Raw genomic sequence first — 12,867 nt, 5'->3', positions numbered from 1 at the left:
TGCTCCTGTACTGTATGACAGGCGGCGCACGGCAGTGTTACAATGTAGCGCCTATGCGCTCCATTATAACCAATGGTGGGAACTTTGTGGTCAGCGGTGAGGTTACTTTCGGTCAACCGCTGACCACAAAGTTCCCACCATTGGTTACAATGGAGCGCATAGGCGCTACATTGTAACACTGCCGTGTGCCGCCTGTCATACAGTACAGGAGCACACAGCCAATCAGGAGGGTGCCACAATGTGGCGCTCCCTGATTGGCTGATGGAACCCTCTTAGACTTAAGTCAGAGGGGGTTCCTGGCATTCGGGGAAAGGGGTCCCATGTGAAAACATGGGGCCCCTTTCAGTGCGAGGTCGGGTATCCATTTTTTTATTTTGACAAGTACCTGGATTACAAATGGATTACAAGAAGAAGAGGCTTCTACACTGGATTATGTGAGTATAATTTTTTCCACAGGTACACCATGGATTCTACATGGAGAAGAGGACCGACCCTCGTGTGAACATAAGGTAAGTATGTGTATATGGAGGTGTGTATGTATGCATTAAAGTTATACTTTCAAGGTGTGTGTCTTATGTTTTTATTGGGGTATTTTTTTAGTAGTAGTACTACAGGTACCAGCGGGCCCGGTTTTCCTCCGCATGCTGGTTCTTGTGGTTCTTTAAGTACCAGCTTGCGGGGGAGGCTTGCTGGGACTTGTAGTACTGCTACTAAAAACAATATTCATTTTTTTACACAACGGCTATCAGCCTCCCATCCGCAGCCCTTGGATGGGGGGGACAGCCTCGGGCTTCACCCCTGGTCCTTGGGTGGCTGGAGGGGGGGACCCCTTGATTGAAGGGGTCCCCACTCCTCCAGGGTACCCCGGCCAGGGGTGACTAGTTGGTTATGTAATGCCAGGGCCGCCGGGAGCTATATAAAAGTGTCCCCCGGCTGTGGCATTATGTATCTGGCTAGTGGAGCCCGGTGCTGGTTTCAGAAATACGGGGGACCCCTACGCTTTTTGTCCCCCGTATTTTTGGAACCAGGACCAGGCGCAGAGCCCGGTGCTGGTTGTTTAAATATGGGGGAACCTCTATAATTTTTTTACCCATATTTTTGCAACCAGGACCGGCTCAAAGAGCCCGAGGCTGGTTTTGCTTAGGAGGCGGGACCCCACGCAATTTTTTTTCAAAAAATAAACACTTTCCCATCCCCTTCCCACTGATAAACATGCACGGATCTCATGGATCCCTGCATGACTATCCAAACACGGGATAAAAAAGCAGGTCTGTTTTTTTTTAGCACTTTATCACGAATTGTATTTCTGCACGGCAGTGTTTGGCTATTGTCGGCAGTGTTTGTGATTTGCACTTTTTAGTAAATTACCGATTTCTACCAAATTGCAGGCGTATTTGACCGATGGTGTATTGATTTGTGATTTTTTTCCTAGGACTTCCAAAATATTACGAATGCCCTCATCACTGCCGAGATTTTTGCTTAGTAAATTACCGAAATGACACTTTGAAGAAAAAACGGCATCTCGGTCAAAAATCGCGACCTTAGTAAATATACCCCTTAATGTTATATTTGCAATTTAATAAGATAAATTCATTGGAATATACACTTTTAGCCTCAATATCTTTGTTCAGTATACTATTTTATTGATATTGTTTTGTTCTTTGTTTTGTGATATGTAATAAATTATGGCCCTCATTCCGAGTTGATCGGTCGCAAGGCGAATTTAGCAGAGTTACACACGCTTAGTCTACGCCTACTGGGAGTGTATCTTAGCATCTTAAAAGTGCGAACGAAGTTTACGCAATATTGCGAACAAAAGCAGTTTTAGAGTAGCTCCAGACTTACTCTGCCTGTGCGATCAGTTCAGTGCTTGTCGTTCCTGGTTTGACATCACAAACACTCCCAGCGTTCGCCCAGACACTCCCCCGTTTCTCCGGCCACTCCTGCGTTTTTTCCGGAAACGGTAGCGTTTTCAGCCACACGCCCATAAAACGCCGTGTTTCCGCCCAGTAACACCCATTTCCTGTCAATCACACTACGTTCGCCGGTGCGAACAAAAAGCCGTGAGTAAAAATCCTTTCTTCATAGCAGAATTACTTAGCGCAGTCGCAGTGCGAACATTGCGCATGCGCTCTAAGCTGATTTTCACTGCGATGCGAAAAAAAAGAACGAGCGAACGACTCGGAATGAGGGCCTATGTTTTTATGTTTATTATGTTTATTTCTACTTTATGTGTACATATCAGGGGTTATTCAGTTCTCATAGCAACTGCTGCAGGATGTGCAAAGTGCAGATTATCAACACTTTGCGCATGAACAGGATCCATTCTGCACGTGCGCGAACGGGTCCTGCGATGAAAGTTGCAGAAGAGCAGCAGACTGTCTTCTGCCATCTAGGGGCTGGATGGGGGGGGGCATGACGGCCTCCGTTTGTGAAAATAGAGGCAGGTTGCCGCCGTTTAGGTGGAGGGAAGAGGCCAGGGCTCTTCATCATAGGATTGACATTTCTTGACTTCTGGGACTGGCACATACTTGCCTGCGCTCCCTCATTCTGCAGAAGACTCCCTGAAATATAAGCAATCTCCCTGACTCCCTGAATAGTCCAGCAATCTCCCTGATTGCACCTTATCCCCATTGTGTAGCTGTTACATTCTTGGGGGGGGGGGGATATACCAAAGATACATACATTCAAATGGGAACATCAGTGCCATTTACCTGCATTGGTTATAAGACACAATGATCCCTATGGCTACAAGCATTTTAAATAAAGTTTCTTGTGGACACTTACAGTATATGGAACCTCTTGTAAAGCAAAATACACAAACAAATTCTGCAAAATATAAGAGTCTTTTCTTCAACAAGTAAATCTTACTAGCTTTGGGGCTCATCTACATTTGACTGTAAGTCATTTTTATGACACGCCTCTCAGATGTAGCAGTACACGTCCACACTGATAGGTGTTACTTTCACATATCCCTGAAATGCTTTCCAAAAGTAGGCAAGTATGGACTGGCAGCTTGCGCCGCATCATGGGTACTGCAAGCCTCCTTATAGTGAGAGATCTGATGCTGCATCCTAGAATGCAGGACAGATCATTACTGAAGCAGGAGGCATCTGCATGTAATAGATGCATCCTGCTGTATTACCAAACAGTGCTATCACTGCACCAGTGATCGAAGTGGGCCGGTAAGCAACGGTATGACATACCGGCATTTTGCCACTAACCCTGATTTTTTTTATTTTTTATGAATAACAATGTGCAGACTCGCGTCTGCACAATGTAGAGGCAGCAGCATGAGCAGGAAGGGGGAATGGGCAGCAGGAGCAGGAAGGAGTGGCCAGCCAATAGTGTTCATTCCTGCCATCACTGGTCAGCGCCAGCACCACTGGAGCCTGCTGGAGCCCGCACGTAGGGTGTGCCCACTTCCCACATCTGAAGCCAAAGCAGCTGGTGCCCGCTGGGAACTGACATGGAGTGCGCCCACTTCCCGCACTGCTGCCGCCACTGAAGCCCAACAGGTGCACACGTGGGGTGCACCCACTTCACCCTGTGTATTTCTTTAATTATTTTTTACAGATGATAAAAGTCACTTTTTTATTTACTGTGTGTATAATGATAGCTAACACCACCTGAATATAAATTGGGGATCTCAATGAAGACTGTGGTATGCTCCATTTACTCTATCATCTTGGAGAAATTAGTGATTTCTCTGGCATTAGGGCTTTCATAATTAGTCCTAATTTTAATATACCAAGTTAGGGCATTTACTGTAAGTAGTGTAAGCCACTTAAAAAGTAGAAAAAAAGTAAAAATTCCTTTCAGATAAGGAATGATGGGAAGGATTTTCCAAAAAATGTTCATTGCAATTTATAGCGTCTCCTTGGCCGGAAATTTCCTTGTACTGAATGAAAGTTTTAGAAGTCAGCTGAACTAGTCTCCAGTGAAGAATGAGTCTACAGTATATTGGCTTTAAAGTTGATCACATTGGTTGAATATGCTGTTCAAAGTGCATGCAAGCCCAGCTTCAGGGCTATGACTACATGTAGTTTAGTCAGTTAGTCATTCAACAGATCTCAGCATAATGCTGGTTACACACATGACAGATTTGTCAAACGATGCTAACGACTAAACAATATCTCACCTTGAAAAAACAATCCCAAGAACATACAATTTCAAGCATATAGACTACAAAAATATCATTCCATTTTAAACAATTGTCCATCCTGAAAGTCCTCACGCGATATCTTGTTTACATACAGTTAGATAATTGTTCTTCCATGGTGGCAAATTCAAATTAATTATAATAATAGGGTGGACTGAAAGAACATACTGGTTATACCTTTGCAGGTCAGGTTCTTTCAGCCTAAGGGGTTGCTAAAATGTACTGTTCTGTGATCTCTGGAGTGGAGAAAGAGGAGTATCTATCATAGCAGCTGCTGGACAAATTTACATTAAATTTGGAAACTAATCCTAATGACAACAGAAATGGTCTGATAATCGATGACCCAACATTTCAGGAGCTGCTTGAAAACAGATGACTGATTCATACATTTAGTGGGTAAAAGGTGCTGAGAAAGACACATCTTCAAGACTGCTGAAATGGCTACATAGAAGTAAGGTGGGATGTTAGAGGTGCCTGGTAAAGGATATCACATGACATAACGTGAAGAAATGTAACTTGAGTATTGTGAGCCCCTTTGTAGTGGTCCCTACATCTTGAAAACACCTTTGCACCACAAGATGCTGTAGCTGAACTCAGGTTACTGCACATATACATTATGTAGATATGCGGCAGTGCAGAAGACTGCTTCAATGAAACAAGGACTAAACCAGGGGAAAGCACTGTGAACCACACCAGCTGCTGTGGATCCATATATCCCAGAATGTCCTTTCACAGTTTTGCTTTTAGGACATGCAGGGATGTGTACAGTAGTACCATAACAGCTGCAGTGCCGCTGGGCTACACATAAGTCATCTGGGATGCTACTGATGCCTCTTACAAGATCCATGTTAAGCAATGTGATTGTATATTATTACACTGAAGCTATAAACGCACAATATCAGACTTTATAAACATTGGTGGAAAAGTTTGACCCAATTAATTGGTAAATAAATACAGTAGTAGCCATTTGATCTATTAAAAGATCACTGAAGGCTGCATCAGGTAACACACAGACCTCTATTCATTGACATAATGTTTGTTAGTTTTTGGAGGATCCAAGAGAAAGTGCAGCTTGGCTGATTTAAATACAAATTTCCACAAAGGTGACATTTTAACGTGAATTATTAGTAGGAATCAGAGATCAATGAGCAGAATTCTGTACTCACTACATATTTAGCAAATATTTTTCTGTTGGGTCCAATGAATGTTATGCAGCATTTCTGATATCAAGACAGGATGCTACTGGTTTTGGACCAACCAATAACCACAGGAACAAAAAATCAGACTCTTAGGTCGAAATCACCTTCTGAAGTCGTAAATTGACTTTTCAGTCTTAATTATTGCACAGTGAAGCTCATTTAGGTATGTTTGGAGTATGGTAATGCAGCAGGAGGTGTCTATTACAAGCAGACGCCTCCTGCTGCAGTAGTGATCCAATCACCATCCTAGTATCCAGCATTGGATCTCTCTCCCACAATCAGGGGAACATAGCACCTATGGTGCCGCGCAAGCCGGCCATCGCAGAGGCCAGGAAATCTGTGTCCTACGATGGAGATCCCTGAATTCTTTTCACCCCCTAAATGACAGTGGCACACCTCCGTATTTACAAATGGAGGTCATCACCACCCTCTCCCCACCCCCAGAAAGGCAGCAGACTGTCAATCGCTGACAGTCTGCTGAGGTCCAGCTTCCGAAGTCGCAGGACCCATTTGTTTTATGCTCAGTTCGGTACTTTGCACATGATAGCCCAGGTGCAACCACAACTGAATAATCCATAGTGTGTACTTAACTCTAGACCTGCAGGCAAACTCGGAATTCACCAAAGTATGGAATTGCCAACATTGTCACTCTAACATTTAAAAATAATTCAAAACAATACAATCTGCTCTAAATTATTCATTCAGAATAAATCACAATTAGAACACAATGTTTAACTATGTAGCAGGGTACAAAGGGATTTTGAGTTCCAGACAGATATAAAGCTTTTCTCAACATGTCACTTGTAAAAAAAACTATGACTGTCACTTACAGAGAAGACGCTCCTTCTGCTTAGCCAAAGGTGATTAATCATGTACAGTTCCTGTCTTTGCAATTCTTAAATGATTTTCCACAAACCAATGCAAATTTTTAATACAATTAACTTGGAGTAATTTCTATACTGCAATTTGGCAACACTGCCCAGGATGTGTTCCTATCTCATCTATATTAATGGTTTCCAACAGTTTTGCTATAGTGACATGATGGCACAGTTGCCAAATGATTTATTTCTTCATGACATACCAGTGCTAGACTATTGCAATAAATAAATATAGGGCCATGAAAAGTAGATGTATGTTTAAAAGTCAATGTGAATTACAGCTAATCTATACAATTTCCAATGAAAAAATAATAAATATGCAGCAGGTAACAGGGCAGCAGTGCAGGGCTGGCGACTCTGGGTACTAAAGCTCTGCATAGCATGTCCTAAGGATGCTCTGGGCAGCTCCAGGCACCCTGCAACATTCAGGTGCTGTAATGCAGCAATGGTGCCTACCCTAGGTCCCTGGGTGATGGTGCCACTCATACAGCACTAGTTAGGGTCCTGTTCATATGTAGTCATCATTGTATATTGTAGATCTTTACCTGTTACCATTTAGACAAATCCATATCGATATGACATATAAGTATGTCCAGACTCACTGGTTCAGAATAACTAATTCTGAACCAGTGAGTAAATAACCAATTTCATGTATTGTTCATAGGACAATTATAAATAGAAGTGAGAAATAAACTGAAATCTCTACATTATTTTAAAAAATAGTACTTTTGATCTCTGTTATTTGTGTTTCTTGCTAGTCTGTCTTCTTATAAAAGTGTTGTTATATACAAAAAAATAGTCATACAGTATATGACAACTGTTGTATGTTGTATTGTTCTATATATTGCTATGTGTCAGTGAATGAGTTAATAAAGCTAGGCATCAGGTTTCATACTATGGTCACATTTAATCTGATTTTATTCCTGCTAAGACTTTAGTAAAGCCTGTTGGTAGTTCCTATCCTACTGAATGGATCAGCAGCATATTCTCAAAAAGCCCTTTGCTGTACCATATCTCTGAAACATATGCACTGTGAATGTTAAGTTTTCTCACCAATGAATAGTAACAACTCATACAATTTTTATAGTGGAATTTAGACTGTCCTTGGTTAGTGAAATCCCAAGACAAGATATAGTATAGTAAGTATATATACAGGTTGAGTATCCCTTATCCAAAATGCTTGGGACCAGAGGTATTTTGGATATGGGATTTTTCCGTATTTTGGAATAATTACATACCATAATGAGATATCATGGTGATGGGACCTAAATCTAAGCACAGAATGCATTTATGTTACATATACACCTTATACACACAGCCTGAAGGTCATTTTGGCCAATATTTTTTATAACTTTGTGCATTAAACAAAGTGTGTCTACATTCACACAATTCATTTATGTTTCATATACACCTTATACACACAGCCTGAAGGTCATTTAATACAATATTTTTAATAACTTTGTGTATTAAACAAAGTTTGTGTACATTGAGCCATCAAAAAACAAAGGTTTCACTATCTCATTCTCACTCAAAAAAGTCCGTATTTCGGAATATTCCGTATTTCGGAATATTTGGATATGGGATAGTCAACCTGTAGTAATTTTAAGAGTGATAAGTACAGAAGTACTTTAAAAAGGTCACAAAAGAGGCTATCAAATCCTATGTGTATGTTAGAGATGTGCACTTGAAATTTTTCGGGTTTTGTGTTTTGGTTTTGGGTTCGGTTCCGCGGCCGTGTTTTGGGTTCGACCGCATTTTGGCAAAACCTCACCGAATTTTTTTTGTCGGATTCGGGTGTGTTTTGGATTCGGGTGTTTTTTTCAAAAAACACAAAAAAACAGCTTAAATCATAGAATTTGGGGGTCATTTTGATCCCAAAGTATTATTAACCTCAAAAACCATAATTTCCACGCATTTTCAGTCTATTCTGAACACCTCACACCTCACAATATTATTTTTAGTCCTAAAATTTGCACCGAGGTCGCTGGATGACTAAGCTAAGCGACCCTAGTGGCCGACACAAACACCTGGCCCATCTAGGAGTGGCACTGCAGTGTCACGCAGGATGGCCCTTCCAAAAAACACTCCCCAAACAGCACATGACGCAAAGAAAAAAAGAGGCGCAATGAGGTAGCTGTGTGAGTAAGCTAAGCGACCCTAGTGGCCGACACAAACACCTGGCCCATCTAGGAGTGGCACTGCAGTGTCACGCAGGATGGCCCTTCCAAAAAACACTCCCCAAACAGCACATGACGCAAAGAAAAAAAGAGGCGCAATGAGGTAGCTGTGTGAGTAAGCTAAGCGACCCTAGTGGCCGACACAAACACCTGGCCCATCTAGGAGTGGCACTGCAGTGTCACGCAGGATGGCCCTTCCAAAAAACACTCCCCAAACAGCACATGACGCAAAGAAAAAAAGAGGCGCAATGAGGTAGCTGTGTGAGTAAGCTAAGCGACCCTAGTGGCCGACACAAACACCTGGCCCATCTAGGAGTGGCACTGCAGTGTCACGCAGGATGGCCCTTCCAAAAAACACTCCCCAAACAGCACATGACGCAAAGAAAAAAAGAGGCGCAATGAGGTAGCTGTGTGAGTAAGCTAAGCGACCCTAGTGGCCGACAAAAACACCTGGCCCATCTAGGAGTGGCACTGCAGTGTCACGCAGGATGGCCCTTCCAAAAAACACTCCCCAAACAGCACATGACGCAAAGAAAAAAAGAGGCGCAATGAGGTAGCTGTGTGAGTAAGCTAAGCGACCCTAGTGGCCGACACAAACACCTGGCCCATCTAGGAGTGGCACTGCAGTGTCACGCAGGATGGCCCTTCCAAAAAACACTCCCCAAACAGCACATGACGCAAAGAAAAAAAGAGGCACAATGAGGTAGCTGTGTGAGTAAGCTAAGCGACCCTAGTGGCCGACACAAACACCTGGCCCATCTAGGAGTGGCACTGCAGTGTCACGCAGGATGGCCCTTCCAAAAAACACTCCCCAAACAGCACATGACGCAAAGAAAAAAAGAGGCGCAATGAGGTAGCTGTGTGAGTAAGCTAAGCGACCCTAGTGGCCGACACAAACACCTGGCCCATCTAGGAGTGGCACTGCAGTGTCACGCAGGATGGCCCTTCCAAAAAACACTCCCCAAACAGCACATGACGCAAAGAAAAAAAGAGGCGCAATGAGGTAGCTGTGTGAGTAAGCTAAGCGACCCTAGTGGCCGACACAAACACCTGGCCCATCTAGAAGTGGCACTGCAGTGTCACGCAGGATGGCCCTTCCAAAAAACACTCCCCAAACAGCACATGACGCAAAGAAAAAAAGAGGCGCAATGAGGTAGCTGTGTGAGTAAGCTAAGCGACCCTAGTGGCCGACACAAACACCTGGCCCATCTAGGAGTGGCACTGCAGTGTCACGCAGGATGGCCCTTCCAAAAAACACTCCCCAAACAGCACATGACGCAAAGAAAAAAAGAGGCGCAATGAGGTAGCTGTGTGAGTAAGCTAAGCGACCCTAGTGGCCGACACAAACACCTGGCCCATCTAGGAGTGGCACTGCAGTGTCACGCAGGATGGCCCTTCCAAAAAACACTCCCCAAACAGCACATGACGCAAAGAAAAAAAGAGGCGCAATGAGGTAGCTGTGTGAGTAAGCTAAGCGACCCTAGTGGCCGACACAAACACCTGGCCCATCTAGGAGTGGCACTGCAGTGTCACGCAGGATGGCCCTTCCAAAAAACACTCCCCAAACAGCACATGACGCAAAGAAAAAAAGAGGCGCAATGAGGTAGCTGTGTGAGTAAGATAAGCGACCCTAGTGGCCGACACAAACACCTGGCCCATCTAGGAGTGGCACTGCAGTGTCACGCAGGATGGCCCTTCAAAAAAATACTCCCCAAACAGCACATGACGCAAAGAAAAATAAAAGAAAAAAGAGGTGCAAGATGGAATTGTCCTTGGGCCCTCCCACCCACCCTTATGTTGCATAAACAGGACATGCACACTTTAACCAACCCATCATTTCAGTGACAGGGTCTGCCACACGACTGTGACTGAAATGACGGGTTGGTTTGGACCCCCACCAAAAAAGAAGCAATTAATCTCTCCTTGCACAAACTGGCTCCACAGAGGCAAGATGTCCACCTCATCATCATCCTCCGATATATCACCGTGTACATCCCCCTCCTCACAGATTATCAATTCGTCCCCACTGGAATCCACCATCTCAGCTCCCTGTGTACTTTGTGGAGGCAATTGCTGCTGGTCAATGTCTCCACGGAGGAATTGATTATAATTAATTTTAATGAACATCATCTTCTCCACATTTTCTGGAAGTAACCTCGTACGCCGATTGCTGACAAGGTGAGCGGCGGCACTAAACACTCTTTCGGAGTACACACTTGTGGGAGGGCAACTTAGGTAGAATAAAGCCAGTTTGTGCAAGGGCCTCCAAATTGCCTCTTTTTCCTGCCAGTATAAGTACGGACTGTCTGACGTGCCTACTTGGATGCGGTCACTCATATAATCCTCCACCATTCTTTCAATGGGGAGAGAATCATATGCAGTGCCAGTAGACGACATGTTCGTATCCGTAATCGTTGGCAGGTCCTTCAGTCCGGACCAGATGTCAGCATCAGCAGTCGCTCCAGACTGCCCTGCATCACCGCCAGCGGGTGGGCTCGGAATTCTGAGCCTTTTCCTCGCACCCCCAGTTGCGGGAGAATGTGAAGGAGGAGATGTTGACAGGTCGCGTTCCGCTTGACTTGACAATTTTCTCACCAGCAGGTCTTTGAACCCCAGCAGACTTGTGTCTGCCGGAAAGAGAGATCCAAGGTAGGTTTTAAATCTAGGATCGAGCACGGTGGCCAAAATGTAGTGCTCTGATTTCAACAGATTGACCACCCGTGAATCCTTGTTAAGCGAATTAAGGGCTCCATCCACAAGTCCCACATGCCTAGCGGAATCGCTCTGTTTTAGCTCCTCCTTCAATGTCTCCAGCTTCTTCTGCAAAAGCCTGATGAGGGGAATGACCTGACTCAGGCTGGCAGTGTCTGAACTGACTTCACGTGTGGCAAGTTCAAAGGGCAGCAGAACCTTGCACAACGTTGAAATCATTCTCCACTGCGCTTGAGACAGGTGCATTCCACCTCCTATATCGTGCTCAATTGTATAGGCTTGAATGGCCTTTTGCTGCTCCTCCAACCTCTGAAGCATATATAGGGTTGAATTCCACCTCGTTACCACTTCTTGCTTCAGATGATGGCAGGGCAGGTTCAGGCGTTTTTGGTGGTGCTCCAGTCTTCTGTACGTGGTGCCTGTACGCTGAAAGTGTCCCGCAAATCTTCTGGCCACCGACAGCATCTCTTGCACGCCCCTCTCGTTTTTTAAATAATTCTGCACCACCAAATTCAATGTATGTGCAAAACATGGGACGTGCTGGAATTTGCCCATATTTAATGCACACACAATATTGCTGGCGTTGTCCGATGCCACAAATCCACAGGAGAGTCCAATTGGGGTAAGCCATTCCGCGATGATCTTCCTCAGTTGCCGTAAGAGGTTTTCAGCTGTGTGCGTATTCTGGAAACCGGTGATACAAAGCGTAGCCTGCCTAGGAAAGAGTTGGCGTTTGCGAGATGCTGCTACTGGTGCCGCCGCTGCTGTTCTTGCGGCGGGAGTCCATACATCTACCCAGTGGGCTGTCACAGTCATATAGTCCTGACCCTGCCCTGCTCCACTTGTCCACATGTCCGTGGTTAAGTGGACATTGGGTACAACTGCATTTTTTAGGACACTGGTGAGTCTTTTTCTGACGTCCGTGTACATTCTCGGTATCGCCTGCCTAGAGAAGTGGAACCTAGATGGTATTTGGTAACGGGGGCACGCTACCTCAAGAAATTGTCTAGTTCCCTGTGAACTAACGGCGGATACCGGACGCACGTCTAACACCAACATAGTTGTCAAGGCCTCAGTTATCCGCTTTGCAACAGGATGACTGCTGTGATATTTCATCTTCCTCGCAAAGGACTGTTGGACAGTCAATTGCTTACTGGAAGTAGTACAAGTGGTCTTCCGACTTCCCCTCTGGGATGACCATCGACTCCCAGCAGCAACAACAGCAGCGCCAGCAGCAGTAGGCGTTACACGCAAGGATGCATCGGAGGAATCCCAGGCAGGAGAGGACTCGTCAGAATTGCCAGTGACATGGCCTGCAGGACTATTGGCATTCCTGGGGAAGGAGGAAATTGACACTGAGGGAGTTGGTGGGGTGGTTTGCGTGAGCTTGGTTACAAGAGGAAGGGATTTACTGGTCAGTGGACTGCTTCCGCTATCGCCCAAAGTTTTTGAACTTGTCACTGACTTATTATGAATGCGCTGCAGGTGACGTATAAGGGAGGATGTTCCGAGGTGGTTAACGTCCTTACCCCTACTTATTACAGCTTGACAAAGGCAACACACGGCTTGACAAATGTTGTCCGCATTTCTGTTGAAATACTTCCACACCGAAGAGCTGATTTTTTTGGTATTTTCACCAGGCATGTCAATGGCCATATTCCTCCCACGGACAACAGGTGTCTCCCCGGGTGCCTGACTTAAACAAACCACCTCACCATCAGAATCCTCCTTTTCAATTT

The 12,867-nt window shown here is 44.8% G+C and overlaps 1 protein-coding gene across 5 annotated transcripts in view; it reads right to left on the bottom strand.

The window, feature by feature from the left end:
* ADGRB3 (adhesion G protein-coupled receptor B3) overlaps positions 1 to 12,867 on the bottom strand; it is a 1,362,616-nt gene that overhangs the window by 169,866 nt on the left and 1,179,883 nt on the right. The window lies entirely within an intron of this gene.

This window comes from Pseudophryne corroboree, chromosome 4, assembly GCF_028390025.1.
Source record: "Pseudophryne corroboree isolate aPseCor3 chromosome 4, aPseCor3.hap2, whole genome shotgun sequence".
NCBI lineage: Eukaryota > Metazoa > Chordata > Amphibia > Anura > Myobatrachidae > Pseudophryne > Pseudophryne corroboree.
Note: the sequence above shows the minus strand (reverse complement) of the source record. Positions and strands in the feature narration are given on the sequence as shown.